This window comes from Eptatretus burgeri, chromosome 12 (assembly GCF_056783735.1).
Source record: "Eptatretus burgeri isolate ZD-2024b chromosome 12, Ebu_testis_v1, whole genome shotgun sequence".
Taxonomy (NCBI): Eukaryota; Metazoa; Chordata; class Myxini; order Myxiniformes; family Myxinidae; genus Eptatretus; species Eptatretus burgeri.
In genome coordinates this window covers 30,621,874-30,648,793 of record NC_140972.1, presented here as the reverse complement: position 1 = coordinate 30,648,793, position 26,920 = coordinate 30,621,874, and the positions used below count along the sequence as shown (strand labels likewise).

The following is a 26,920-nucleotide window of genomic DNA, read 5'->3' as shown; positions in this document are numbered from 1 at the left end:
AGGCTTTTGAAGGCTTTTTGCTTCGGCTGGCTCAGTGACCTTCGGCTGAGGCCTGCCTCGGGAGGAGGCGTTTTGGAGGCTTTTTACTTTGGTGGTTCAGTGAGCTTCGGCTTCTGCTTGGCTTGGGAGTTTTTTGCTTGGAGAGCTGCTTTCTTTGGGAGAGAGTTGAGCTGGTTGCTCGGCTCGAGCTGCGAATGGTGGCTTCTTCTTCTTCTTGGTTCATGGAGCTCTTTGTTCTCTGTTTGGTTCCCGGCTTGGTGCGACTCATCGACCTCTTCTTGGAGGTGGTTCCTCGGGGAAGCGATGCATCGACGGGAAGGATCGGCGCCTCATCTCACCAGCACCTGTTGAGAAGCGCGGGAGGATTCGCGGGAGCTCGGGAAGGATCGCGGCTCACTGTGATTGGATCCAGCTCGCTCTCGCTGGAGCCTGGGTCCGAACAACTTGAAGACCACACGAGGTGGAGAGGTTCGAGATAGGCTCTGGATTTCAGCTCACCTGTCCTCCGAGCTGGAGCTCATTATTAAAGGCCTCTGCCACCATTTCTTGGGTGTGTGTTTGTGCGTACGTGTGTCCGTGGGCCCGTCTAATAAGTAGGAAATTGTTAAGTGTTTTGTGTGCTGTAAATGTTTGCATCGCATTTCGTAAAGTCGGTATAGTTCTGCTCTTACGTGCTTTCCTCATTCCCCATTATTTTTAATAAATATCCCAATTGTTAAATGTTTTCAGCTCGTCGCGTCAATTCTTTCATTGACTGAGCATTTCGTGTGTTGTGAGTTAGAAAGCCGTAAAAGAGGGACATTCGGACCGACGGTTCTCGGCGATTAATCCGCTCGGAATCGCGCACGGTACAGGCTCGCCTCGGCGGTTTGTTCCGTACGAGATCCGTCGAGGGTGGAATACGCTGGTAGTTGGATCACGTGGGTATTTAGGTACATTGAAGATTGGCAATCGACCCTACCCCACGTGATCTGCCGATTGGCATATTTCAGTTCTTGTACAAGGACCTGTCGCTCGGAGTTATCCGGTCGGTGATCGATATTCCGGGCGATCGGTCGGGCCGACTCGACTTGCGGCTCTTTCAGAGCGGTCGGTAGCCGACGACTCCCGGCCCGTAACAATATATATATATATATATATATATATATATATATATATATATATATATATATATATATATATATATATATATATATATATATATATATATATATATATATATATATATATATATATATATATGTATATGTATATATGTATATGTATATATGTATATATATATATATGTATATATATGTATATATGTATATATATATATATATATGTATATGTATATATAAAAATATATATATGTATGTATATATATATATATATATTGTTGCGAATTCGCGCCCGCCGGTGTGCGAGCGGCCACGTAACTCGAATCGCGGCACGTCGCCCACCGGACGGACAATTCCGTCGTGACCCTCTTGGACTAACGCCGGGAACTAGTCATGGGTGGGCCTTTCGGCCTCACCACGATCGTGCCAATCGGCCCCCCGCGTGGGATAGGGTTGTTCGCCAAATTCGACCTACCTAAGTACCCACACGGAGGGTAGACCGGCGATCGCACCTCGCCGCAGGTCGACTTCGGACACGGGCCACTTTAAGCGACCCGTTCCGTACTATCGGGATAACCGAGCAGTGTTATCGTCAACCTCGATGGTTCCGATTAATTATTGGGCGTATTTAGCCCACGACCAACCCTTTACGTGAAGTAAGATGGAGATTCAATTAAAGAAAAGACTAAGCGAAACGGGAAAAACAGTTCAACATAATTCACATTTATTCCGCGGCAAACGGAAAGCACACATATACAATTACAACAATTATGCACCAAAAGCAAATGTAAAAGAAACACAACAATTATGCACCAAAAGCAATTGCAACAAAAGAAACACAATGCAGATCTACTACCGACTACGCGAGCACACGGCAACACTTACACAGTTTTACTTTACAGACGGCGCCGACAACACATATACTCAAAATCAAAAGAAAAAGGGGCCACACTCTACGACAAGGAGCAGACGTGGTCTGTGGGCGCGAGACCGGGCAGAGCCTACCCGTCTTGTGATGAGCCGCAAAATGGCGGCGGTGCCCCGACTCCGCGCTCCTCCGCGGGTTTCGTTGGCACTGCTTGGAATTGGGTGGGAACGGGGCCCCCTTTTCGCACTATCTCAGCGCGGGGGGAAACAGGGGGGGGTGTTGATGCTCTGGGGAAAGAGGATAGCTGGCTTGCTTGGGTCCCGCGACGAGCAACTCCACTGTGCCCTCGACCGCATTCCCGGCTTCTCCTCTCTGCGGCTCCCCGACAGACTCCGAACCCCGACAGACCGACTCTCCTCCAGACCCGTCTTGACTGCTACTGCCACACTTCGCCACCGCCACAACTCGCCCGAGCCCGAAACAGAAACTCTCTACTCACTCAATTCGCCCCGCGCTCGGCGCTTTATAGTGCGACAGGAGAACCCATATGCAGATCTTCGGATCAGGATGGGCTCGGGGGCGGAGCCACGCTCGCCCATTGGACGGAGGAAAAGTGGGCGTGAATCATTCCTGATCCGTGAATTTGCATATATCGATTCTACTCCGACGCGCCTGGAGGCGGGGCCAAATCGCCTCGCGCTAAATGATTGGAGGGATCGGAAGTGGGCGTGTATCATTCCTGATCCAACTTCCCCTCGGAAAGGCCGCTCTTTGTACCCGCGGCTCAGCGCGCGTCCCGCACGAGGCCAGGACAGCCTGACGCTCGGCGTTCACAAGCGGCACGGGAATGGCCGCAGAAGGAGGAGAGGTGAAGGTGGTGGAGGGCCTAAAGTGGCGGTGATGGCCATGGCGACGCTTGGAATGGTGGTGATGCGATGTTTGCGAGAGCAAGTTGTGAAGGTAAAGGTCGTGGCTGTTGGCGTTGTTGTTGTGAAGCGACGTTGCAGTTGGTGGTTGTTGTGTGATGGCGGTTGAGACGTGGTTGGTTCAAAATGAAGATAGAACAGAAAAACTGCTATCTTAAAGGGTCGCAGCCCGAATGAATCACATTTATTCCCTCTAAACAATGGGTTTGGGCTAACTACACATGTACTTACAGAGATATCTCACCTACGGGACCTGAATGGTGGTTTGCGAATTTCCTCAACCACAACAATATATATATATATATATATAGATATATATATATATATATATATATATATATATATATATATATATAGATATATATATATATATATAATATACGAGGTGTGTTCAAAAAGTATCCAATGTTAATTTTTTGTGCGTAAACAGATGAAGCGAGGGAGGCGTGGTTTGGTGCACGTATGTAGGCGATCCTAATTCGTACGCATGAATATTTTCCCACCTGCAGAAGCTGTCAGTCGCCGACAGCCCGCCGATGAGTGAGGAAGTGTAAGTGAGCACCGTCGGATTTTCGTTTTTGACAAAATGACGGATCACTGCGGTCTCATCGCTAGTGATCACTGTGTTGAAGAAGTTGGGATCGCTGTTCGCAGTCTCCAGCATGTCCTGTGCGATCTCCAAACGGAGTTGCTTCTGCTTGATCGTTAGCAGCTTTGGCACGAACTTCGCTGAGCTTCTCCTTAAGCCCAAATCCTCAGTCACAATGGAATGAACGGATCCAATGCTGACACCCGTCTCGTCTGCAAGTTCTCTGATCATGATTCAACGATCCTGCGTCAGCAGGGTCCTCACTTGGTCAATGACGATCTCATTTCGAGATGTTGAGGGCCTACCAGAACGTGCTTCACTTTCCACTGATGTGCGACCACCATCTTTGAAGCAGTTTTACCACTCTTTTATCTGTGTGGTGCCCATTGCTTCGTTCCCAAAGGTCTATTGAATCTTGCAGATCATTTCCACTTGGGAATCGCCAAGCTTTACACAAAATTTGATGCAGTTGCGTTGTTCAAGTGTTTCCGTCATTTTGTCAAAAACGAAAATCCGACGGTGCTCACTTACACTTCCTCACTCATCGGTGGTCTGTCGGAGACTGACAGCTTCTGCAGGCGGGAAAATATTCACGCATACAAATTAGAATCGCCTACATACGTGCACCAAACCACGCCTCCCTTGCTTCATTTGTTTACGCACGAAAACTTAAGGTTGGATACTTTTTCAACACACCTCGTGTATATGTATATATATATATATATATATATATATATATATATATATATATATATATACATATACATATATATACATATACATATACATATACATATATATACATATACATATACATATACATATACATATATATATATATATATATATATATATATATATATATATATATATATACATATATCCCTGTGCGGAAAGAGGCAACCAGAGTTGCATCAGGAAGGGCATCCAGTGTAAAACATGTGCCAAAACACTCTGCGGATCATACGGATGATCCGCTGTGGCGACCCCAAACGGGATCAGCTGAAAGAAGAAGAAGAAGACATATATATATATATATATATATATATATATATATATATATATATATATATATATATATATATATATATATATATATATTTTGTTGTGGGGCCGGGTCTCGGTGGCGAGCACGACCGCTCGATAGAGCAGTAGAGTCGGCTCCACCGAACACCCGGAATTTATAGGTCGTCACCCCGGATAACTCCGGTGCCGACGGCTCACTTAAAGGACCGTGGTCACCAATACTTCGACGGCGTGGGGAAGGGTTAATTGCCAACTTCAATATACCTAAATACCCACGCAGTACAACTACCGGGGAACCACACCCTCGGCAGGCCTCGAGCGAAACGAGCCGTTACTATGCTCGAACGGTGCGTAACCCGAGCGGATGGTTACCGAGGTCCGTCGGTCCAAATGCACAATTACAGCAGCAAAGGCCTTCCTAATTCCCAATACGCACTGTGGCAAACTAATGGCAGAAAGGACAAGGACGAGCTGGGACATTCAACAAAAGGGGAATTTATTTTACAATAATCGGTGAGGAGAAGCACACAAAGACCAGAGTTATCACGACTACAAGAAATGCAATTTACAATGAGCAAAGAAAGCACTTACACAGTTGTTACTGATAGATGGGGCCCAAGGACACACACACGCACCCACAAATGCCCAAAAGAGATGGACCTCGAGGTCTTTATTGCCCCGTCAGCTCGGAGGGAAGACGGGCTGAGGGAAGAGAAGCTTGCTTGGACCTGTCCACCTCGTGTGGTCCTCGACGATCTTGGGGTAACAGGACTCGAACCCACAACATGAAGCGCTCCAAGCACCAAGTACGGAGGGTAGCGTCGGGCGTTGGCATGCTCCTCCGGCTCGCAGGCAGGCGACACGAGATGATCTCCCGAGTTGAGATGGTCGACCGACCGCAGCAATCCGCCAGATGAGACGCCCCGGATCCGCGCAATGCAATCAGCCGCAGACCCGGACAGAGACGCGCACTCGAGCAGACTGGACCCAATTCAATCGACTTTATCGCTTTTCTTTTGGGGCCCGTCAACTCCCGTGGCCTGTTCCCATTGGGTGGACGGTGTGTCGCGGCTCCGCCTTCTTGTCAAGGACCGCCCCGACTCTGGTCTGCTCGTCACCCATTGGGCAGAAAACGACGCATACCCTAATTTGGCGGACAGCCAAGGCGAAACACTTTGTGATCATATGTGGTGCGAAATCCACACCCAAAGGCACACCGCCTGGGGCATGGAATTCCAGACACGCCCGCACGCTCGCGAGGGAGCGAAGAGAGCTGACAATGCGCGAGCATAGGGTTGTCGTCGTTGTCGATATAAAACGTAAAAAATCCTATCTATAAAATAACCCACAGTGCACGTACAAAATTCCCGTTAGACATAGGATGGATTCTAACTCAAAACACACACTTAGCGATATAACTGAGCTATAAGGACTCTGGCTGTTGTGTGCAGTAAGCTTCCAAATTTATTACAATATATATGACATTTATATGACCTGGTGTTGGCGCAGTGGTTTAAGCCTGGTGTTGGCGCAGTGGTTAGGGCAGCGGCTTGGGATCCAAAAGGTCCTGGGTTCAAGCCCCGTTGGGCCACTGAATTAATACACCAGGGGGTTGACTCAGCCTGTTATCCTTCCGAGGTCGGCGAAATGAGTACCAGTATACTGGGCCGGTGTATACCCCAGTTAAAATAGGTGTACCATATCCCTGTGTCATAAGAGGCGACCAGGGTTGCGTCAGGAAGGGCATCCGGCGTAAAACATGTGCCAAATCACTATGCGGATCATTCGGATGATCCGCTGTGGCGACCCCTAGCGGGAGCAGCCGAAAGAAGATATATATATATATATATATATATATATATATAGATATATATATATATATATATATATATATATATATATATATATATATATATATATATATATATATATATATATATATATATATATATATATATATATATATATATATATGTTATTTCTGTAAACGTCTGCGTGTAATTTGATGTATCTCCTCCAAAATTGCCAAATAGATTGTCGCCACTTTCGGCATGCCGGCGCTCTGTTGTCTAATGAACAGCATGGGCTATGTGAGATCATGCCAGATGGACAGGTTTGCGAATTTTGGGCGATTTTCTGATTTTTACAGTCATTTGCATGGCGACGTGTGACATCACCGCTGAGAGGCGTAATTCCGTCATGACATCATCGGTCATTCGCTGACATCATTACGTCTGTCGTCGACAAACCGTCACTGCCGAGAGGCGTAATGCCACTCCTCGAAAACAACGTCTGCAATGTAAAACCCTCTTCTGCACATGCTGACTACTTCAGAAGTTGAATTTGACACAAAAAATGTAACAAGAAACATTGTATTTAAAGTAAAGATTTATTTTTTAAAAAATATTATTTCTGTTAACGTCTGCGCGTAATTTGACATTTCTCCTCCGAAACCGCTGGCAGGAATGTGCTCCTTTCCCATATACTGGGGTTTCTTAATGTAACAAAGACGATGCACTAAATTTCTAAGCTGGAATTGGATGAAACATGGCTTCAACAAGATTTTCAACCCATCAACAGCGCATTTATTCCCGTTCAGTCGCCATCGCTGAACTGCTGTCCGGTAAGTTCTGCCGTCTATCCAAAAAATATGAACTCGAGTAAGGGAGTACTCATTGCCTCAAACACTGAACATAAACACAACTGATAATAAATAGTATAGCTCAGAACATCAGCAATGGTTGTCATGTTTTAAAAATCAGCCTGGAAGGAGGGGAACGATGAGCGCCAGAGCTCTGCCAACATGACTTACCCCGATTGGCTCTTTCCCGGACTGAACACGTCCTCTTAGACTGTCAATTTGTGTCTGAAATACAACATACATATTAAAAACACCCGAAAATAAGTTGCAATAGGCCTACGTCCAGGTAACATCAAAGGCTATAATCTGAAGGTAGGCGGAACCAGGGAACGGGTATGAGGTCATCCCTTAATTGCCCGGATTCTCTTCTTTTCTTTGTTCTTCGAAAGCGCGGTGTCCGACAATAGATTCTGTACCTTGAATGTGTTCGTGTTAACTCTTCAAATTAGAGGTGTTCGATTGTCGGATGCACCCAAACAACTGCCGTTCATTACATTAATTGTCAATATCAACCGCCATCATTACCTGTGTTGTGTCTTGCGTGTGTGGTCTTCAAATTAAAGCGTCCAAGCGGTGTTCGATCGTCGGATGTGCGCCAAAAAGTGCCATTCATTGAAATTTGCATTCTGATTCTCGGTCACCCTCCACTGCTCCTGTTCAGTCTAGGGCTAGGCCTATATCATGTTCAACTTTCCCCATCAGACGCCAACCTTCCAGTCACACTGCAGAGGATGCAATTTCCAGTCAGACTCGCATACTCGATAACTATAAACAAATCCCAGGACCAAACATTTGACAAACTCGGAATATACCTCCCAGCCCCTGTGTTCTCCCATGGCCAACTATATGTTGCGTTTTCACGTGCAAGAGGTTACTCCTATATGTTTATCAAAGTGGATAATAATTCCTCACAAGGACTATTCAGCAACAAGACACTCACCCAAAATGTCATCTACAGGGAGGTCCTTTAGAAAACTAAGGACACGTAGCCATAGTGCATTACATCCTAAATGACACCCTCCCCAGTTTCCCATAACATCAAATATTATGCCTCATCTACCTTTTGCCACCCACTCAACTCCGTGCGGAGCATGGGTATATGCTCGTATATATATATGTATGTATATATATATATATATATATATATATATATATATATATATATATATATATATATATATATATATATATATATATACATACATAACCGGGCGTGGTGGCGTGCACCTGTAATCCGGCTACTCGGAGGCTTGGGTTGGAGGATCGCTTGAGGACGGAAGCTATGCGCTGGGCCATGCTATGAGAGGGTGTAGGGCAGCCCTGAATCATGGCGAAACCCAATTCTTATCCCTGTGTCGTAAGAGGTGACCAGGGTTGCGTCAGGAAGGGCATCCGGCGTAAAACCTGTGCCAAATCAGTATGCGAATCATAACGGATGATACGCTGTGGCGACCCCTAAAGGGAGCAGCCGAAAGACAAACAACAACATATGTATATGTATATATATATATATATATATATATATATATATATATATATATATATATATATATATATATATATATATATATATATATATATATATATATATATATATATAATGGTGGGGCATGCTTTCACCTTACAAGGAACCAATAGGGGTACGTTTGGTTTATCACTTCTTGCCCGCACCAGCAACGGCCACACTGGGTCTGTTATTAGTTGAAGGATGATCTTGATCGATGCCAAGGTGTCATGACGTAACAGAAACAGTCTTGGCTCCTCATCTCAAAAAGGTTCAATGTACGATCCATGTCCTGTGGTTCAACCATCGAGCAGCTTTCAATAAAATAAATCCAGGGCACTCTTCCAAAATAATTAATTAAAAAACAAAATTAATGGAAGAATAGTAATAAAATAAGGGGTGGAACAGGTACTTGTTACCGCTGCTTAACAAGCAGTTCCAGTACAAGCTCCACCCTCTCGGATCACGTGACCGGAAGTGAGCAGACGGAGACTGCAACGGCTGATTTTTATTATGGATTTTTATTAATCATACACCAATGTGTGTTGGTCCCCATAGGTCAGGAACTATTAATCTGAATAGTACAAAGTTCCTTGACTTTGCAAGAAGTCATGGACTTAGGGTGGCCGGTTCATGGTTTCAGCGCCCACAAGCTCATCGCTGGACTTGGTATTCCAATGCTGGCGGTGGCAAAGGAGATTGACCATGTCCTCATTGACGGTCGTTGGAGGATGATCCAGAACTGCAGGGTCTACCGGAGTGCTCAGTTCCTCAATACTGACCACAGGCTTGTTGTAGCAACTCTAAAGCTGCACCTTAAATCCTGGAGAATGGTACCATCCCAGCCTCGGCTGGATGTTGGCAAGCTCAAGGATGAGAGAGTAGCTGAGGAGTTTGCGAACAGGCTGAGTGGACATTTGGGGTGTCTGGGTGCTTTGGGGGGTCCTGAAGAGTTATGAATTACCTTCAAGACCACCGTCCTTGATGTTGACGGTGGATGTCTTGGAACTCACCGCAGGGCAAAGAAGAATTTTGTCTCTCAAGGGACACTGGACACCATTGACCAGAGTCACAGAGCCAGGCTGAATGGCAGAGCTGAGCTGTTCAGGGAGCTGATGCGTAAAACTGTACGTGCACTGAGGGTGGACAAGGAGGCCTATGTGCGAGGAATCTGTGAGGGGGTCGAGCATCACCTGTGGACAGGTGATTCTCGTCCGGCTTACAGGGGAATTCGCGCATTGCGTTCATCCAAGCCCATCCCTCGGAGCACTGCAGTTAGAGCAGAGAGTGGTAGGCTCTTAACAGAGGAGTCTGAAGTGAAGGCCCGCTGGGCCGGTTACTTTGAGTGGTTGTACCAGGCTGATCCCCCAACTGTCGAGTTGGACGTCAATGGTGTTACAATCCCTGTTGCTGACCCTCCAATCAATTGTGGTCCACCTTCGCTTGTGGAAACACGGGCTGTGGTGAACCAGTTGAAACAGGGTAAAGCTCCAGGGATCTGTGGCATCCATGCTGAACGTCTCAAGGCTGGTGGAAATGCTGCACTCGTGTCGTTGCATGCAGTTTTGTGCTCTGCCTGGAACACAGGCATCATCCCAACTGATTGGAAGAGGGGCCTTGTTGTCTCTCTCTGGAAAGGGAAGGGTGATCACCAAGACTGCAACAACTACCGAGGGGTGACGCTGCTGTCAGTGCCGGGCAAGGTCTTTGCTCGGATAATTCTTGATAGGGTTCGCCACCATCTGCTTGAGCACCAGCATCCAGAGCAGTCAGGCTTTACATCAAAGAGGTCAACGATTGACTGTATCCTTGCTCTTCGTGTCCAGGCGAGAGTTTTGGCAGGGGCTGCTTGCAGCCTATGTTGATCTCTGTAAAGCGTTCGATTCAGTAAATCGGTATGCCCTCTGGAGGATTCTTGGTCTTCGTGGGGTGCCACCAAAACTGATCGATTTAATGTCTGAACTCTACTCTGGGACTGAGAGTGCTGTGAAGTGTGGTGGTACCATCTCTGACTTATTTCCAGTTGTTACTGGAGTTCGTCAGGGGTGTATACTTGCCCACACACTTTTCAACACTTGTATGGACTGGATTCTAGGGAGGATGTCGGAAAGATCAAGCTGCGGTGCATCGTTTGGGAATGTCAAGATCTCGGACCTTGATTTTGCAGATGATGCAGTCATCTTTGCGGAGACTTTAGATATCCTCTTGGGGGCCCTCAAGGTGAAGAATGAGAAGTCGGAGCTGCTGGGATTACGGGTTTTTTGGGTCAATACTAAGATCCAGGCTTTCAATGACATTTTGGATGCTGCTGTCCTGTCTGTGCCTGTTTGTGGTGAGGATGTTGAGGTCGTGGAGAGATTCACTTACCTTGGCAGTGATATTCATGTCTCTGCCGGCTGTGAGTCGGAGGTCAATAGACGTCTGGGTCGGGCCTGGGGAGTCATGGATTCACTGGATCATGGGGTGTGGCGCTGCCGGTACCTGTGCGGGAGGACGAAAGTCCGAGTCTTCAGGTCCTTGGTGCTTCCAGTCTTGCTCTATGGATGCGAGACTTGGACTCTGACCAAGGATCTGAGACGGAGACTTAATTCCTTTGGTACCAGGTCTCTTCAGAGAATCCTTGGCTATTGCTGGTCTGATTTTGTGTCCAACGAGCGGTTGCTGAGAGAGACTCGGATGAGATTTGTTACCTGCATAGTCCGTGAGCGTCAGTTGCGGCTGTATGGACATGTGGCTGGTTTTCCTGACGCTGATCCTGCTCACCAGATTCTCTCAGCGAGGGAGTCTCGTGAGTGGAGGAGGCCAATGGGCCGACCACGTGCTTCGTGGTTGCAGAAGGTTGACCACCATCTCACGGAGATGGGGATGGGCCTGGCATCTGCCTGGAGAAGGCCAGACGGAGGCCCCTGGAGTACCGGCAGAAAGTGGACGCAGCGATGCGCTGTTCTGGCACATGCTCCCATACCTGACCTGAACTGTCAGTCTTGCCACACCTTTTAATCACGCACCGCCAGTTTAAATGCACCTTTTGATCATACACCGCTAGTTTAACCACACCTTTTAATCATACACCACCAGTTTAAACACACCTTTTAATCATACACCACCAGTTTAAACACACCTTTTGATCATGCACTGCCAGTCTTACCACACCTTTTAATAATGCACTGCCAGTCTTACTGCACCTTTTCATCATACATCGCCAGTTTAAACACACATTTTAATCACGCACCGCCAGTTGAAACACACCTTTTGATCATGCACTGCCAGTCTTACCACACCTTTTAATAATGCACTGCCAGTCTTACTGCACCTTTTGATCATACACCGCCAGTTTAACCGCACCTTTTAATTATACACCGCCAGTTTAAACACACCTTTTAATCATACATAACCAGTTTAACCACACCTGTTAATCATATATCACCAGTTTAAACACACCTTTTAATCATACACCGCAAGTTTAAACACACCTTTTAATCATACATAACCAGTTTAACCACACCTGTTAATCATATATCACCAGTTTAAACACACCTTTTAATTATACACCGCCAGTTTAAACACACCTTTTAATCATACATAACCAGTTTAACCACACCTGTTAATCATATATCACCAGTTTAAACACACCTTTTAATCATACACCGCAAGTTTAAACACACCTTTTGATCATACACCTCCAGTTTAAACACACCTTTTGATCACATACCACCAGTTTAACCACACCTTTTAATCATACACCACCAGTTTAACCACACCTTTTAATCATACACCACCAGTTTAACCACACTTGTTAATCATACACTGGCAGTTTATTCACACCTTTTAATCATACACTGCCAGTTTAACCACACTTTTGAATCATACACTGCCAGTTTAACCACACCTTTTAATCATATATCACCAGTTTAACCACACATGTTAATCATACACTGCCAGTATAACCACACTTGTTAATCATACACTGCCAGTTTAACCACACCTGTTAATCATACACTGCCAGTTTAACCACACCTGTTAATCATACACTACCAGAATAACCACACTTGTTTATCATACACTGCCACTTTAACCACACCTGTTAATCATACACCACCAGTCTTACCACACCTGTTAAGCATACACTGCCAGTTTAACCACACCTGTTAATCATACACCACCAGTCTTACCACACCTTTTAATCATACACTACCAGTATAACCACACCTGTTAATCATACACTGCCAGTTTAACCACACCTTTTCATCACACACCTCCACCACTTACACATCACTGTGTGTTTATCGGATGTCACGTGGTGCATTCTTCGACCAATGACGGGTGTGTTTTGAAATGTGAGGTGACCTCGTGATAACTACCCATAACTTAATGCGGTTTTGGAACAGCTGGGGAAACATGGTTGGTGGAGGGTGTGGTTCAGCCACTTGATCAATCTTCCTCAGGGCAAGCTGTAAGCATTCGTCTTCAATAAATAATTTATTTGAAATTCAATTTTGCTCCCGTTGTGTTAACGCTTCACAGCTCGCTGTGAGTATACGTGTGTGGTTATCATGCTGTTTGTAGGTGTGGTTATCATGCTGTTAGATTATCATGCTGTTAGATTATCATGCTGTTTGTAGGTGTGATTATCATGCTGTTAGATTATCATGCTGTTTGTAGGTGTGATTATCATGCTGTTAGATTATCATGCTGTTTGTAGGTGTGATTATCATGCTGTTTGTAGGTGTGATTATCATGCTGTTAGATTATCATGCTGTTTGTAGGTGTGATTATCATGCTGTTTGTAGGTGTGGTTATCATGCTGTTTGTAGGTGTGATTATCATGCTGTTAGATTATCATGCTGTTAGATTATCATGCTGTTTGTAGGTGTGATTATCATGCTGTTAGATTATCATGCTGTTTGTAGGTGTGATTATCATGCTGTTAGATTATCATGCTGTTTGTAGGTGTGATTATCATGCTGTTAGATTATCATGCTGTTTGTAGGTGTGATTATCATGCTGTTAGATTATCATGCTGTTTGTAGGTGTGATTATCATGCTGTTAGATTATCATGCTGTTTGTAGGTGTGATTATCATGCTGTTAGATTATCATGCTGTTTGTAGGTGTGATTATCATGCTGTTAGATTATCATGCTGTTAGATTATCATGCTGTTAGATTATCATGCTGTTTGTAGGTGTGATTATCATGCTGTTAGATTATCATGCTGTTAGATTATCATGCTGTTTGTAGGTGTGATTATCATGCTGTTTGTAGGTGTGATTATCATGCTGTTAGATTATCATGCTGTTAGATTATCATGCTGTTTGCAGGTGTGATTATCATGCTGTTAGATTATCATGCTGTTTGCAGGTGTGATTATCATGCTGTTTGTAGGTGTGGTTATCATGCTGTTAGATTATCATGCTGTTAGATTATCATGCTGTTTGTAGGTGTGATTATCATGCTGTTAGATTATCATGCTGTTTGTAGGTGTGATTATCATGCTGTTAGATTATCATGCTGTTTGTAGGTGTGATTATCATGCTGTTTGTAGGTGTGATTATCATGCTGTTAGATTATCATGCTGTTTGTAGGTGTGATTATCATGCTGTTTGTAGGTGTGGTTATCAAGCTGTTAGATTATCATGCTGTTTGTAGGTGTGGTTATCATGCTGTTTGTAGGTGTGATTATCATGCTGTTAGATTATCATGCTGTTAGATTATCATGCTGTTTGTAGGTGTGATTATCATGCTGTTAGATTATCATGCTGTTTGTAGGTGTGATTATCATGCTGTTAGATTATCATGCTGTTAGATTATCATGCTGTTTGTAGGTGTGATTATCATGCTGTTAGATTATCATGCTGTTTGTAGGTGTGATTATCATGCTGTTAGATTATCATGCTGTTAGATTATCATGCTGTTTGTAGGTGTGATTATCATGCTGTTAGATTATCATGCTGTTTGTAGGTGTGATTATCATGCTGTTAGATTATCATGCTGTTAGATTATCATGCTGTTTGCAGGTGTGATTATCATGCTGTTAGATTATCATGCTGTTAGATTATCATGCTGTTTGCAGGTGTGATTATCATGCTGTTAGATTATCATGCTGTTTGCAGGTGTGATTATCATGCTGTTTGCAGGTGTGATTATCATGCTGTTTGTAGGTGTGGTTATCATGCTGTTTGTAGGTGTGGTTATCATGCTGTTAGATTATCATGCTGTTAGATTATCATGCTGTTTGTAGGTGTGATTATCATGCTGTTAGATTATCATGCTGTTTGTAGGTGTGGTTATCATGCTGTTTGTAGGTGTGGTTATCATGCTGTTAGATTATCATGCTGTTAGATTATCATGCTGTTTGTAGGTGTGATTATCATGCTGTTAGATTATCATGCTGTTTGTAGGTGTGATTATCATGCTGTTAGATTATCATGCTGTTTGTAGGTGTGGTTATCATGCTGTTTGTAGGTGTGGTTATCATGCTGTTAGATTATCATGCTGTTTGTAGGTGTGATTATCATGCTGTTAGATTATCATGCTGTTAGATTATCATGCTGTTTGTAGGTGTGATTATCATGCTGTTAGATTATCATGCTGTTTGTAGGTGTGATTATCATGCTGTTAGATTATCATGCTGTTTGTAGGTGTGATTATCATGCTGTTAGATTATCATGCTGTTAGATTATCATGCTGTTTGTAGGTGTGATTATCATGCTGTTAGATTATCATGCTGTTTGTAGGTGTGATTATCATGCTGTTAGATTATCATGCTGTTAGATTATCATGCTGTTTGCAGGTGTGATTATCATGCTGTTAGATTATCATGCTGTTAGATTATCATGCTGTTTGTAGGTGTGATTATCATGCTGTTAGATTATCATGCTGTTTGTAGGTGTGATTATCATGCTGTTAGATTATCATGCTGTTAGATTATCATGCTGTTTGCAGGTGTGATTATCATGCTGTTAGATTATCATGCTGTTAGATTATCATGCTGTTTGCAGGTGTGATTATCATGCTGTTAGATTATCATGCTGTTTGCAGGTGTGATTATCATGCTGTTTGCAGGTGTGATTATCATGCTGTTTGTAGGTGTGATTATCATGCTGTTAGATTATCATGCTGTTAGATTATCATGCTGTTTGCAGGTGTGATTATCATGCTGTTTGCAGGTGTGATTATCATGCTGTTTGTAGGTGTGGTTATCATGCTGTTTGTAGGTGTGGTTATCATGCTGTTAGATTATCATGCTGTTAGATTATCATGCTGTTTGTAGGTGTGATTATCATGCTGTTAGATTATCATGCTGTTTGTAGGTGTGGTTATCATGCTGTTTGTAGGTGTGGTTATCATGCTGTTAGATTATCATGCTGTTAGATTATCATGCTGTTTGTAGGTGTGATTATCATGCTGTTAGATTATCATGCTGTTTGTAGGTGTGATTATCATGCTGTTAGATTATCATGCTGTTTGTAGGTGTGATTATCATGCTGTTAGATTATCATGCTGTTTGTAGGTGTGGTTATCATGCTGTTTGTAGGTGTGGTTATCATGCTGTTAGATTATCATGCTGTTAGATTATCATGCTGTTTGTAGGTGTGATTATCATGCTGTTAGATTATCATGCTGTTTGTAGGTGTGATTATCATGCTGTTAGATTATCATGCTGTTTGTAGGTGTGATTATCATGCTGTTAGATTATCATGCTGTTAGATTATCATGCTGTTTGTAGGTGTGATTATCATGCTGTTAGATTATCATGCTGTTAGATTATCATGCTGTTTGTAGGTGTGATTATCATGCTGTTTGTAGGTGTGATTATCATGCTGTTAGATTATCATGCTGTTAGATTATCATGCTGTTTGCAGGTGTGATTATCATGCTGTTTGCAGGTGTGATTATCATGCTGTTAGATTATCATGCTGTTTGTAGGTGTGTGGTTAACATGCTGTTTGTAACTGTGTGGTTATCATGCTGCTTGTCGGTGTGTGGTTATCATGCAGTTTCTTGGTGTGTGGTTGTCATGCTGTTTGTAGGCGTGGTTGTCATGCTGTTTGTCGGTGTGTGGTTATCATGCTGTTTGTAGGCGTGTGGTTGTCATGCTGTTTGTCAGTGTGTGGTTATCATGCTGTTTGTAGGCGTGTGGTTGTCATGCTGTTTGTCAGTGTGTGATTATCATGCTGTTAGATTATCATGCTGTTTGCAGGTGTGATTATCATGCTGTTAGATTATCATGCTGTTTGTAGGTGTGTGGTTATCATGCTGTTTGTAGGTGTGTGGTTAACATGCTGTTTGTAACTGTGTGGTTATCATGCTGCTTGTCGGTGTGTGGTTATCATGCAGTTTCTTGGTGTGTGGTTGTCATGCTGTTTGTAGGCGTGGTTGTCATGCTGTTTGTCGGTGTGTGGTTATCATGCTGTTTGTAGGCGTGTGGTTGTCATGCTGTTTGTCAGTGTGTGATTATCATGCTGTTTGCAGGTGTGATTATCATGCTGTTAGATTATCATGCTGTTTGTAGGTGTGTGGTTATCATGCTGTTTGTAGGTGTGTGGTTAACATGCTGTTTGTAACTGTGTGGTTATCATGCTGCTTGTCGGTGTGTGGTTATCATGCAGTTTCTTGGTGTGTGGTTGTCATGCTGTTTGTAGGCGTGGTTGTCATGCTGTTTGTCGGTGTGTGGTTATCATGCTGTTTGTAGGCGTGTGGTTGTCATGCTGTTTGTCAGTGTGTGGTTATCATGCTGTTTGTAGGCGTGTGGTTGTCATGCTGTTTGTCAGTGTGTGATTATCATGCTGTTAGATTATCATGCTGTTTGTAGGTGTGTGGTTATCATGCTGTTTGTAGGTGTGTGGTTAACATGCTGTTTGTAACTGTGTGGTTATCATGCTGCTTGTCGGTGTGTGGTTATCATGCAGTTTCTTGGTGTGTGGTTGTCATGCTGTTTGTAGGCGTGGTTGTCATGCTGTTTGTCGGTGTGTGGTTATCATGCTGTTTGTAGGCGTGTGGTTGTCATGCTGTTTGTCAGTGTGTGATTATCATGCTGTTTGCAGGTGTGATTATCATGCTGTTAGATTATCATGCTGTTTGTAGGTGTGTGGTTATCATGCTGTTTGTAGGTGTGTGGTTAACATGCTGTTTGTAACTGTGTGGTTATCATGCTGCTTGTCGGTGTGTGGTTATCATGCAGTTTCTTGGTGTGTGGTTGTCATGCTGTTTGTAGGCGTGGTTGTCATGCTGTTTGTCGGTGTGTGGTTATCATGCTGTTTGTAGGCGTGTGGTTGTCATGCTGTGTGTAGGGGTGTGGTTATCATGCTGTGTTTAGGCGTGTGGTTGTCATGCTGTGTGTAGGGGTGTGGTTATCATACTGGTAGATGGTGCAGTCTTCACTTTATTTTATTCAATGAAATCACTCGCTTTGAATGAAAGCATTTCTGAATGACACTGAATTGCTGGATCGACTCAGTATTGTTATTGTTCTGGTACTTGATAACATTTCGATGTTGTGAACACAATTCACCTCTGGTGATGTCACAATGCCTATTTTAACCAACCATTCCACAACCAACATAATTTTTTTTTTTACGAGTTGAGGGACAACGAATCCCTAAATATTGTCTTCCTCAAGTATTGATCACCCTATTGTATTGTCTCCTCATCCCATTTGCAGAAAACCATGCAATATGACAAGAGGATGAACAATGGATGAATGCACAAGACGTTCGTTGATTGAGGTATGCTAACCGCCATGGGAAACAAATAGAAGCTGAGATTTTGGGCGTTAACTATTTCTTGGAGTAAATGAGGCTTCAGCGGACTCGGGTTCCACTCTTTCACTCCAACGAAGGGTTAATGGCCGAAATGTCTGCTTTCCACGGTAGTTAGGATACCCCAATTAACGTCCTCTTGATTTAATCTGTCATTCTACCTGTCTGCCGATGCAGATTGACACTCACCTTCACCAGCAAGACGAGTTCTTCATATCAACAAGACAATGCTCTTGGTGCTCTACCAACGCCTTTACTGCTGACCTGGTGGTATAGAGTCCCACCTTCCCCACCACCACCACCACCACCACCCTCCCCCCCCACCACTCTCCTCTCCACCACCACCTCCTCCTCTGTCCCCCACAGGCTCACCCATTGTATGTGCTCAACCAAAGTCTCAGGCTCACCGAGCCAGCAAAGTGCTAAGCACCGGCCATCCATTGCCCCCATGGCATTTTGCTTCGGGCGGCTGCACACGGACCGCAGGACATGCTTCTCATCAGTGTACCATTCTGTCAGACAAATTGCCACTTAACGTGAGGAGTGGCTTCAGATTAGCGCTCTGAGAAGGAGCATGAGGGGCATGAGCACTCGACTCCTTGGACGTGAGCCTACAATCCGTACGCCATTCGTCCGAGCAAAATGGCATGCACGTTAACCACATACACGAAATGCACTGCTGGTGGTGTGGATTTTAAAGAAATGTTTGAACGGTTTGTGGCCTATCACCATTAAACGGAGCATCTGTGGGATCGACATTCCATCCACGGCATTGTGGGTGCGGCATTTCAGCACAAATGGACGCGCTTTAAAAACTCCCTAATGTGCACCGACTTGCCGTATGCGTTGGGAGGGGGATGGTGGTGGAAGGCTGGGGTGGGGTGGGGTGGTGGGGAGGCGGTGGGGGGGGGAGGTCTGTGACTCTTTCATGTTTTCGGTGAGAATTAACCACTTTTGAACATCAAATAATCTGAACAGCGCATATGCATACCAACAGCACGTTACATAACAAAGGAGACTGCAAACGCATTTACCCTTAATTAATGCTCATTATCAACTTATAATTATTTAAAGTTCAAAGTTTAAATGCCTGAGATCATTATACTTTCATTTATAATGATGTATGAAAGTGATCTGTTTCATTGAATAAAATTCACTAATAAATCTTATGTGTTAATGGTGGTGGGTGTTAACCACTGTGGGAAGATTGAGGTGCGGATGATGTTTTGAGCTTTACCCCCTCGTTAGTGCACGTTTTCACCACTTGATGTGACCCACAGTGTCTGTGTAATTCTGGTGCATGATGTGATCCTGAAACCTGATGTCATCAATGGGAAGTTCCTCAAGGCTATTTTTGTAGTCCAATGGTGTACTGATAGACACGTTACATATATGTTTATATATATATATATATATATATATATATATATATATATATATATATATATATATATATATATATATATATATATATATATATATATATATATATATATATATATATATATATATTTCTTCTTCTTTAGACTGCTCCCGTTAGGGGTCGCCACAGCGGATCATCCGTATGATCCGCATAGTGATTTGGCACATGTTTTACGCCGGATGCCCTTCCTGACGCAACCCTGGTCGCCTCTTACGACACAGGGATATGGTACACCTATTTTAACCGGGGTATACACCGGCCCAGTATACTGGTACTCATTTCGCCGACCTCGGAAGGATGACAGGCTGAGTCAACCCCCTGGTGTATTAATTCAGTGGCCCAACGGGGCTTGAACTCAGGACCTTTTGCATCCCAAGCCGCTGCCCAAACCACTGCGCCAACACCAGGCTATTATATATGTGTATGTATATGTATATGTATATGTATATGTATATGTATATGTATATGTATATGTATATGTATATGTATATGTATATATATATATATATATATATATATATATATATATATATATATATAATTCTTGTTCTTGTGCATTTCAGCTTGGCTACAAGGCAGCTATCAATTTTATTTAATTTTTGTTTTCACTGTCAAGGCTCGTATGAGAGCTAACACACAGAAACACACAACAAGGGGAGCAGGAGATGAGAGGGTGGGAGAAGGAAGGAAAAAACAGTGGGGACCAGGAAGTAAGCGTGGCTGTGCTGCTGCTGTTGTGGCCCTACACCAGTACACTGGTACTCCTTTCGCCAATTTCGAAATGATGACAGGCTGAGTCAACCCCACCTGGTGTTAATTGGGGAGCCAACGGGGCTCAAGCTCAGGACCCTAAGATCCTAAGCCAGCCACCCTCACCACAAAGCCAACATTGGCTTTTTATATATATATATATATATATATATATATATATATATATATATATATATATATATATATATATATATATATATATATATATATATATATATATATATTTTTTTTTTTTTTTTTTACACCACATGTATGGTGTAATAAATCATGATAAAATGGCAACGTTTCACATTCTTATCTTCAGTTAAAACAAGCCAATCTCGATCACGACCTGTGGTGAGGTGTTTTGAATTGCACAGCAAGAGTTGTTTTAAATTATGTGGAGGTGAGGTGTTCCTAATAACATGTCGGTGAGGTGTTTTTATTCATGTGGTGTAAGGTGTTTTAATTTTTAATTTATTGATATTTTAATTGATGGATGTCCGATGATTGATTCTGTGATTTTTTTTCCCAGTGTCCATCGGTTTCAATGTCCATCGGCACACAAAATTTCAGCTTTTAACATCACCGCGAAGGTACCAATGTTTAAGGCCCAGTCACACCTTGACGTTTTAGCCAGAAATGGCAATGTATCAAAATGTTTGTAAAACGCTGGCTTACGCTAAACTTTTGATGTTTTTTTTTTAAAGATTCGGACGTATTCATAACGAGTTGGTCGTATGCATAACATATTAGTAACGGACACAGAACGTTTCGTTGTCTTATAGATAACTTATACCAACGAATGCTGAGCCTATTGTCGGCGTTCACAACCTATGCCCAACGATAGTCAAGCTTATGCATAGCGCGCTGCACGTATTGCCGACGATCACGTGGTGTAACCTATTAAAAGGCTGCCGCACAATGATTCAAATCATAACCGCCGGAGAAATGGAAGTGTCAACATCGCAGTCACACCTTTGCGATCTTGCCAGCGTATGCCGACCTCTGAAAAATGCGTCTAAAACGCTGGCGCACGTCGAATACGGTATGGGTAAGTTTCGTATGCGTGAATAGAACGCTAAAGTACGCTGTCATACGTCATCGTCAGTGGAGTACGTCTTGTACTTTTAAACGTGTTAAACATTTTACGACGTACTTGCCGTATGCCTCACACGTTCCGCATGCGATGGGAATAAGTTGTACGCACGATATGCGATCGTTGGCACACGTCGACAAAAGTTACTTGCAAGTTACTCGTAAGTCGAAACACGTCAATGTAATCGTTGGCGTCAGTGTTCCAGACTCCCTGTTTTTTTGTTTTGTTTTTTTTCTTCTTCGGTATGACGGTGATGTTGACACTTCGATTTCTAGTGCGGTTATAATATAATATAATTAATAGGCTGCCGCTCAACGATTTAAATCATAACTGCACAAGAAATCCAAGTGTCAACATGACCGTCATACCGAAGAAGAAAAAAAAAAACCACGGAGTCTGGAACATTGACACTAACCATTACATTGACATGTTTCGACTTGTGAGTAACTTACAAGTAACGTGTGTCGACGTGTGTCAACGATCGTGTAACATGCCTACAACACGTTACTCATAGGTTAGAATTAAGTTTCGGGTACGCTAAACATTACCTCGACGTGTTTCGACTTATGATTAACTTACAATTAACGTGTGTCAATGATCGCATAACGTGCCTACAACTTCTGGCCAGCGTAGCGGAACTTGTAAGTCATACACTGGCATAAGTCGTAACATTTCAAGCATGCTAAAATTTGAGGACAACCGCAAAGTACAACGTTTAAAGCCAGCGTACCACGATGTATGGCAGTGTTTTTCAGCGTGCTCTCAATGTTTCTAAAACTTACCCATAACGTATTCGACGTGTGCCAGCGTTTTAGACAAATTTTTCAAAAATCGGCATAAGCTGGCTAAAACGTCAAGGTGTGACTGGGCCTTTAATGTCAGTTATTGAGTCGGTCTGTCAGTCAGTGATTAGTACCTTTGTCTAATAGACCTTTTAAGTTATTTGTCTATTAAAGGTCTATTAAAGGTCTAATAGACCTTTAATAGATTAAAAAGACCTTTGTCTAATACAAGCGGGATGTGCGCATGCGAACCGTGTTTCCCCATTGCCTCAGGTCGCTCACCTGCATTTGATTTTTCATTTACTTATTTTCATTTATTTTTTCATTTATTTATATTTTCATTTACAGATGGTTCTGTTATGTTGCCTGGTGTAACGGCTTTTGATGTCCGTCGGCACACAAAATTACCGTGCTTCCCCATTGTCTCAGATTGCTCACCTGCATTTTTTTCATTCCCCCCCCCCAATTATTGATATTTTGATTCATGGATGTTGTATGACAAGTCTGTGATTTTTCTTTCCCCGATGTACTATCTTCGATGCCCATCGGCACGCAAAATTTCAGCTTTCTATGTCATCCGGAAGGTCCCAATATTTAATATCAGTCAGTCAGTGAATCAGTGGTTAGAAAGAGCTTTTTATATTAGATAACGAGCAAATACAGCCTGTCACTTTGCTGACAGGGACAATAATTGGAGGGGGGAGAGAGAGATAGATAGGACAGACAGACAGGCAGTTCTGCTTTTTATGAGGAGGGGGAGAGAGAGAGGAGGGGGACAGACAGAGGGGTGGAGGAGGAGGAAAAAGAAAAAAAGACAGAGAGAATGATATGTTATGCTTTATGACTGAACACAAAAAAAAACTCACATCAGAACAGCTGTACACACGACACAACAGAGTTTGCAAAGTAATCCGCTGGCACATCTGCAAAAACTTTGATATTCCAGTTCCAGAAAATTTGTGGGAACATGCACCAAAACCAATCACTGAAAACAAAGAAGTACCACTCATGTACATCATAATGATCCCATGTAGCATGAACATCGAAAACGAAGCATTGCAACCAGATGTCATACATGGGTACAAAAAAGAGAAGGCATTGCTGATTGAGGTGTTAATACCAGTGATTTTGGACGAACAAGGCAGAAATCAAGAAAATGACCAAATACCAAGACATCAAGTATGAAGTGAAAAGATCCTGGAAGCTGAAAAATGCCAAAGTTGTACCAGTGATGACAGAACCTCGGAGATATTATAAACCATCCCTGGGAATATCACTACAAACAAACTATGGTTGGAAGCCGTCATGGGCTCAGTAAAGATCCTGAAGAGAAACCTTGGCACAAAACTGAAAACAAAAAAAACTTCACAGCTTGGTCCGTGAATCGTGACCACTTACAGAAATGAAGGTGGATACTTTGAGCCGCCCTGGGAGGACTCCATTCCACATTCTGAAACCCCGCATGTACTGTATGTACCACATGTGCACACACACACACACACACACACACACACACACACATACTTTGAGACCTAGTAGGACTCTGTTGTTTCACCTCCTGAAACACACCCACAGGTGGAGATAGCAGGCAACGCCAGCAACATGCTTGTACACATGTGCACAAACACACACACCCGTGCCAAGTGCCGTTGTGGTAATACAGTTTATATACCGACGCACACGCAAATGTACACATGTATAAAGTACATAAAAATGACAAACACAAAGATTTACCTTCAAACATAGTTCTTTGAGAGAGGAATTAAAGTGGTAAATTAGCAAAATTCAATTCAAAAATATATCAAGGCAAAGAACACAAAATGTCGGTCTATGATCTCTACTTTCACAGCTAGATCATGGCAAATACGTGGTCGGATGGACCTTATTGCTTTATTATATGTATCGATGTCGAAGTGAGGGGTGGATTACATTAAAAGATCACACAAAAAGGTAAAACAAAACGATGTCCTGTAAAAATAAAATTGCACATTTTCAGTGGATGAGACACCTCCTGAGGCACTCAATTCACGACACTGCGTGACTGCGGGACCAAACAAAGGGGAAAGCGTAGTCTAATCGATGTTAGATTGAAAGCATGGGTACATTTCCCAAAACGAACAACCAAGCAACTTGGAGAGTGCTCGACAAATGGTTTAAGCACTTTAGCAAGCACTCCAACAAAACGGTTGATAAAGTGCTCACTGGGCACGCATTTAGCAACACATGAAGCATACACCTCCCGGAGAGGCCCAAAATGTCAAATATGTCAAAATTAGACAAATGAACACTTTTCTAGGAGTCTGAACTGCTAAGTTTGATTCTGGAGCTTAAAATTTGTAATTCTGCTGAGATTCTCGTGATGATCGCAAATGCAGAAGTTAAATAAAACGATGAGCGCTGCCGTCTCGGCGTTTCTAAGCATTGCAGTGTACCCAGCGATTTGTAGCTTTCATGAACAGGCATTCGAAAATATGAGTGAGGAAAGTGAAAAAAAAAACTTTATCATGAAGAGATCGTTGCAGTCTGTTCCATGTTAAGGCAAGGTTTAGCAGGCCAAAAAGCATGGTAGCTTCATACCCTAGCGAGGTTACCTGGGATGTGCCTTAAGACCCCATAGAGAGCAGTGACCGAGGATGCACCTGATAAAGAATAAAATTAAATAAAGCCGTTAATTATCTTCAAAAGGGGTGTTTTAATTAACCCAAATACCCAATTTTCACTCTTGTACTTGGAGTTTTCTTGGTATACATGCAAAGTTTGAGGCTGCAATGTTTCATGGTTTTGCAGTTATGGAGGAGACACACTGACACACTTACACACACATATTTATTAATGTGTGTATATATATATATATATATATATATATATATATATATATATATATATATATATATATATATATATATATATATATATATATATATATATATATATATATATATATACATATATACACTGTATACATATATTTTGATTTTTGAATAATGTTCACTTGGTTGTGCCTGGATGGGTTTGAGGGTAGAGGAGTAGCAGCTGAAGCACGAATCCTATTCAGGTTCCTTTTGATGACTTCATCTTTGCTTTTTCTTTGGATGGGTTCCTTCTGATGACTCCAATGCAGTAATGTACCTTTATAGTATTTGGTCTTCCATTTGATTTAGATTGAATTTTTTTAAATCCAATTCTAAATTTGATTGAATAATAAATGAAAAACGTCCTGGGTCAGGGTCAGGTGTTCAATCAAAGTGGGACGTCTTGGTTCCTGGTCATCACTGCCAGCAGTTATAGAGTGACAGTTCTAATGAATGTCTCATTCATTACGTCACACACCAGTACACAAACGCCACACAAAATACACCACACAAAACCACACAAAGTTTCTGGTGAGGATCTGCAATCTCTGATTGCTCTTTCGAGTTTACAATTTCTATTATAAGGGGGGGGGGGGGGGAGACACTTATCCAACCAAGATATTCTTGTTTTGTATTCTTGATTAATTTTCTTAAATTTGTAGAATTTGTTTTTCATTTGTAAGTTGTGGGTTACGATGTGTAAATAAAGGTGAAAATAGTCTGATTTCATGCAATTTAATTCCAGGCTATAAGGCAACAAAAGGTGAAAAATTTGAAATGGGGTGTAGACTTTCTAACGTGTGTGTGTGTGTGTGTGTGTGTGTGTGTGTGTGTGTGTGTGTGTGTGTGTGCACGTGCATATGTTTTGATAGATACTGTTGTGGCCAAAATATTGGCACTCTTGCACTTTTTCAGATAATCCACCATTTCTTCCAGAAAATTGTTGAAATTAAAAAATATTTTGGTATCCACAGATGTATTTGTTTGGTTTTCCATGGAACAAAATAAAAAAGCTGAAAAAATTTCTAAATCTTAGTTTATTCCACACAGAAATCCTAAAATGGCCTGGACATTGTTATTGGCACCTTTTCGAAGTCATTAGGAATGATTTGATTTCAAGCAGGTGATTGTAAGATACCAAAGATTCACTTTGGAATTTAACTCACCTGTGGTGAGTTGCAGGTGCCTGCAATATATAAATCACTCATTCAACCAGTTTGAATAGAGAGGAGTCATTCTGCTGTTTTGTGTCACTGTGTGTACCGCATGGAGAAAAGAAAGAAAATCAGAGAATTGTCTGAGGAGGTCAGACACAAGATTGTAGCCAAACATGGACAATATCAAGGCTACAAGTTCATCTCCAGAGACCTTGATGTTCCTGTGTCCTCCGGACGCAATGTTATCAGGAAGTTTAAGGTCCACGGCACGAGGGCCACAAGAGAAAACTTGATCAAAGATTGCAGCGAAGGATTGTTCGAATGCTGGAGAAAGCACCTCGATCAACTGCCAAACAGATTCAATCTGACCTTCAAACACAAGGTAAGACAGTTTCAACTCGCACCATCCGTCACCAACTCAATGAAAGGGAGTTACTTCTCTGGT

At 42.7% G+C, this 26,920-nt stretch overlaps 1 long non-coding RNA gene across 1 annotated transcript in view; it reads left to right on the top strand.

The window, feature by feature from the left end:
* Positions 1-19,278, top strand: part of LOC147015354 (uncharacterized) — a 31,735-nt gene extending 12,457 nt beyond the window's left edge. Inside the window, exons 3-4 of the long non-coding RNA XR_015050298.1 lie at positions 18,316-18,379; positions 18,590-19,278. This is a non-coding gene — a long non-coding RNA (uncharacterized LOC147015354). The remainder of the gene's footprint in view (positions 1-18,315; positions 18,380-18,589) is intronic.
* The last annotated feature ends 7,642 nt before the right edge of the window (positions 19,279-26,920 follow it).